The sequence below is a fragment of the Cryptomeria japonica genome, chromosome 10 (genome assembly GCF_030272615.1).
Source record: "Cryptomeria japonica chromosome 10, Sugi_1.0, whole genome shotgun sequence".
Classification (NCBI taxonomy): Eukaryota; Viridiplantae; Streptophyta; class Pinopsida; order Cupressales; family Cupressaceae; genus Cryptomeria; species Cryptomeria japonica.
The window spans coordinates 386,715,901-386,721,614 of record NC_081414.1 but is presented as its reverse complement, the minus strand read 5'-3'; positions in this window follow the sequence as shown (position 1 = coordinate 386,721,614).

The window sequence follows — 5,714 nt, the reverse complement described above, 5'->3', positions numbered from 1 at the left end:
GATTAATGTTGCATCCATCTAGCTTGAATTCATGCTCATATAGATTAAATCCTTCATTTAGGTGTTGGCTAGTCACTGGATAGCTTAGCAATCTGAGAGCAATCTAAACTCGCATCTACTAGAAGGCAATGGGTCGATTTGTTATGGTTTTATTATTCATGTTTATATCTAACTAACCATGCATGTAATGACTTAATTGAAGTGTTGTGTCTTACTGATATAGATCCAGGTCCACTTTTCACATGCACACAGATCACTATGAATAAATGCATTCTTCACATCCATGTGATGTGTCTCCCACCTTCTTACTGTTGCAATGGCAAGAGCCAATCGAATGGAGTCCATTTTTGCCACTGGAGAAAAAGTCTCATCATAGTCAATTCCACGAACTTGTTGAAATCCTTTAGCTACCAATATTGCTTTGTATTTGCTCACTTGTCCATCTGCTGATTTATTTGTCTTGTAGATCCACTTACACCCAACTAGCTTGCGATCAGATGGAAGTGGAACAAAGTCCCATGTCTAGTTTGAAATAAGAGAGTTGTATTCCTCATCCATGGCTACTTCCCAAAGAGGATTTCCTACAACTTCTGCATAATTCTGAGGGTTAGATGCTTGAGCCACACAGGCATGCATTGGTATGATGGGCTCCATAGCTAAAAGTGCATGAGAGGCATCATATATATCAGCCAAGCTCCTTGTTCTTTGATTTCTGGTAGGGGATATTGAATCATCACTAGAATCCATATCAGAGCTTGGATGTGGGTTTGGACATGCATGATGTTGTTCATCTGGATCATATTCAGATGTATCAAAATCACAGGATGTATCATCTTTGAGATCTATAAGAGGAGGTAGCACAAAAGTGGTGGTAGGTTACTCCTAAGATACTTGCATGGGACTTTCATCAAAGTAGACAGTCCTCTCAAAGAAGAGAGTTTCTATTGAAAGATCTTGCAACCTGTATCCCTTTATACCTTCTAGATATCCAATAAAGATGCATTCTTTGCTTTGAGGCTCCAAAGCCTTCCTCTTATCTACAGGAATACGAGCCCATGCATGTTATCTAAAAATGCGGAAACGTGTGACTTTCAGTTGCATACCACTCCATGTTTCAAAAGGTGTTTTTCTAGTGATAGATTTATGAGGAGATGTATTCTGTATGTATGAATCACAATTTATTTCTTCAACCCACAATTTGGAAGGAAGGGACCTAGCATGCAACATGCAACTAGCCATCTCCTTCAAAGATCAGTTCTTCCTCTTAGCTACCCCATTTTGTTGCGAAGTGTATGGAATTGTGTTTTGCAACTATATTCCAGCTTCATCACAAATATATTGAACATAATTGTTGACATAATCTCCCTTATTATCTGTATAGAGGATCTTGATCATTTTTCCAGACCACTTCTCTACATGGGCTTTGAAATTCTTGGGATTCTCAAACATTTCAAACTTGAACTTGAGGAAATACACCCATGTTTATCTTGTGTAATCATTAATGAATGTTAGGACATATCTAGCTTTTCTCATGGAAGGATCAAGAAATGGACCCATTAGATCACTATGAACAAGCTCTAAGGGAGAAGAATCTCTCCATGCATTCCCTTTTGGAAACTTTTCTTGTGGATGCTTGCCAAGGTCCAAGAGCACAACCTTCACAAATTCCATCAAAAAATTATATGGCAGGCAAGCCTTTCACCATCCCCTATTTACTAAGTTTCTGCATGTATCTAAAGTTTAAATGACCAAATATTTAATGCCAAATTCTACTTTCATCATTTGCATGTGTTAGTAGTAAAGTAGAATCCATATTAGCAACAAAGTCAGAAAAGGTATATAGATGAGATTGATGATTCACCTTACCAATAGCAATCTTAGAGTTGTCTTGCATGTCAAATATGCTCACCAAATCAAGGGTGAATTCAACTCTCCTTCCAGTGCCAGTATATGTCATTTGATAGATAGAGAGAAGATTAAAAGAAAGCTTTGGAATGTGCAAGAAATTCTCAAAACTTTCAATTCAAAGCTTTACTCTCCCTATTCTAGTTGCCTCTATTGGAAAGTTGTATCTCAAGAGAATAGGAGGGCCAACATATGATTTTAAAGAGGAGAGAGCATATTTTGTATATGCCATGTGGTGTGAATCCATAGTCAATGATCCATACATTTGGATGAGAATGAGGAGAAATTAATGCATGTGTATTATCTCTTATTTCTGGTGCTTTTTCTTATTGCTTCTTCTTGGCACTTTCTAGAATTAGATTACCAAGACTATTTTGTAAAGTGTTTGTGCCATAAGATTAATGGTATTCATCATACATGATGATTCCAGATGGTAACCATAATTGCAATAGCTACATTTTGATTTGCCCTTTTCATCCTTCTTTTCCTTGGAGCTTGTAGATCCATCATAAGGTTTTAGATTGCCTTCCTTTTTCAGATCTAGATCTTTCTAATTCCCTTTGCCTTTTGATTGTTAATTTGACTTTGAATTATTCTTCCCACTTGCTTGCATAGCAAGTGCATGAGCCTTGGAATTTTTCAATGTGCCCATCTTTATGAGCTTATCTTGCTCATGTATTAATGACCCAATAAAACCATCGAGTGTGGACATCTTCCAAGTTTCTCCTATTGTAAGCTTGACTGTGTGAAAGTTAAGATAAATATGGCATACTCTGAACCCAATTTTGACATAATATAAATAATTAATTTGCTTTCTTCCTTGGATTTTTGAATTCCACATTCTTTCAATTGGACTAATAAGGCCTTGAACCTTAAGAAAAAGTCTTGAATATTTTCAAAACTTTTTGGATCTAATGAGTTGAGCTCATTTTCGAGGATGTGATCCTACATCTCACCTTGCTTCCCAAAAAGAGTATCTAGCTTAGTCCAAACCTTGTTTGGTGTTGTCCATGCTTCAACATGAAACAACAAATATGGAGACATGGACAAGAACATAGGACCAAAGGCTTCATCCATCCTGTTGAAATATTTAGTTTTTTCAACAACAAAATTAGGTTTGGCCTCTATTGCCATAATTATTCAATACAAGCCTCTACTTCTGAGGTGAAGAAAAATCTTTGGCTTCCATTCAAAATAGTTGTTTGGAATGAGAAGAGAAGAGGCTGGAAATTCCATTCTTTGCAACAGATCTAATATTTAATACCTTTAAAAATAAAATTTATATTTCTCCTTCACAACTTCTATGCTCTGATACCATGTGAAATTTCTATAAAATTTGTACACAAATTTCCAGGATCTAGTTGGAAATTGAAAAACAAAATAATATTTGTAGAATAAAATAGAAGAAGATTTCAGAACCTTTTTATGATCAAGAAGAACTAAGTCATCAATTGAATTAGATTACAATGCATTAAAAAACAATGTTATAAAACAACCACATTAAAGAAATTGTAGTGAAACGGGATGAGAATGAATGGCTAACTAACGATTGCATTAGTTGGACTTAATGTTGGCCATTTGGAGGAATTGATTATGTGTTGCATTGATGTTTCCATTGATGTCAACACTAGTTGTTTTGGTTGCTTTACCGGTATCCTTCTAGTCTCAGTAAGATGTTTGGTTTCTGGTTGGATTAGATCATGATGATCTTGTATGCTCCGGTATGTTTGGGTTATGGAATTGGATTATTCATGCTACTCAGATACATGTTTAGTTAGTTGGTTTTGATTTGGTGATCAGATGCTATCCTATATGCTGGCAAGCTTGGTTTGTTGTTCTGGCAAGGGTTTCACTGGTAGAGCTTTGTTGTGTTGAACACAAAATACCACTGAGAGGGGGATGAATCGGTGGTTACTAACTTTTTGTCTTTACCAATCTAATTTTAGACAATCAACTATTTACTTAACCACTAAACAGTCATACTGGTAAAGCAAGAAAGAAAAACAAAAAGATCAATCACACACAAGAGATTCATAACACCATATTTACAAGGAAAACCCAATATGGGAAAAACCTCGATGAGAAGAGCTATTGGAGACTACTGCTCCAATCCAGCCTCACAGGTAAGACACCAACTTACAAAGATTTTGGGCACCAACCCAAGGAGCACCAACCCTTGCACCTTTTAGGGCACCAACCCAAGGAGCACCAACCCCTGCACCAAGCTTCAACTTGGTGATGTATATTGAAATACTATTTGAATACAATTAAGGCTTCTTGTTGCAAATGAATTCTACAACTCTTGAATCAAATGACTCTCTATTATCTTTCTCTCCCTTTCACACACTATCTCTCTCTCAACACATTGTATCACACCAGGATGTTACCTACTCTTTCACACCTTGTCGGTCAAGTTCAACTGCCTGACTATGATACTGTCGGTAGAATCCTCTCACCGGTTTACTTTCTTTCTCACTCTGCAACTTCCTCTGATCACCTTCTAAAGTTTTCTCCTTTGTACCTCTCTCTTCTCTTTTTCACAATCTTCACAACATCAACAATATATTCTATTCAGATTTCTCATTACTTATACCTATTTTCCCACTAGAATACCATTCAAAAACTGAGCGGTTAGGGTTTTAATTTTATGACACAATCTTTTTAGATCCAATCCCACCTTTCTTGGATCAATCATCTATCCTTGAAGAGTGCATCTACACATGGTTTTCATTATCCAATGCATGTTTTTCTTGGAATGGCAATCACGTATTAGATCTTCTGTCATGAAGTCAGACGATATGTAAAGTGTTCCAGAAGTTTCCTTTATGAGAACATCCTGAATCATATTTCCTTTGCCTTGATTTAGGCGCTGACTGCTTCATGATCTTCCTCTGTCATTTCTTCTTCCTTGAGCCGCAATCAGTCAGATGCAATCCCTTGATTTGTGGTTTCCTCATTAATGGTGAATATCTGTTTCATCAACCCTATCGATGAAACTTCACCAACCACAACACACTTGCCACCTCAGCTCCACATGACATCACATGGATCAAGACATGGCCTATCAACAAGCAGTCAGTCCGGCAAACACATATCGATAAAACCCTTGGCCACTAGAGTGTTCTCCTTTTGTTAACCAGTAGAGAATCTGGTAACGGTTGCACATCTTCACTTTCAGTGGTGTGAGACAACTTTTAACTTTCTGCCTCTTCATCATAAACAAGCAACCATCCTTCATGCTCAATCTCCATCGATTGACATCAATGACAACTTAGTGCTAAAATGCCAACAATCTCCCCCTTTGGCATTGATGTCAACTTCTCACAGTCCACTCCAAATCAGTACATTTCTCCCTCTTTGACATAATTACAAAGGGTACTTGCGCACTCCCCCTTTGATCCATACCATGCTCCCTCTGAACCACATAAACCTTCCTAGATAGATGATACAACACCCAGCTTGTGTTGGAGGTACTCAAAAGTCTTGACTGGTAATGGCTTGGTGAAAATGTCTACTACTTGTTCACCAGTAGGAACATAATCCATTCTTACCTCCTATCCTTCAACCTCCTCTTTGAGGAAGTGATATTTTATTGCAATGTGTTTTTTTCTAGAATGCATGACTAAATTCTTTGCTATGTTGATTGCACTTGAATTGTCACACCGGATGAGAATCGGTTCAGTGATGTCTACCTATATATCTTTGAGAGTCTGCTTCATCCAAAGCACCTGAGAGCAGCATGTAGCACTAGAAAAGTTTTCAGCTTCAGTAGTGGATAAGGAGACTGAGTCCTGCTTCTTGCTATGCCA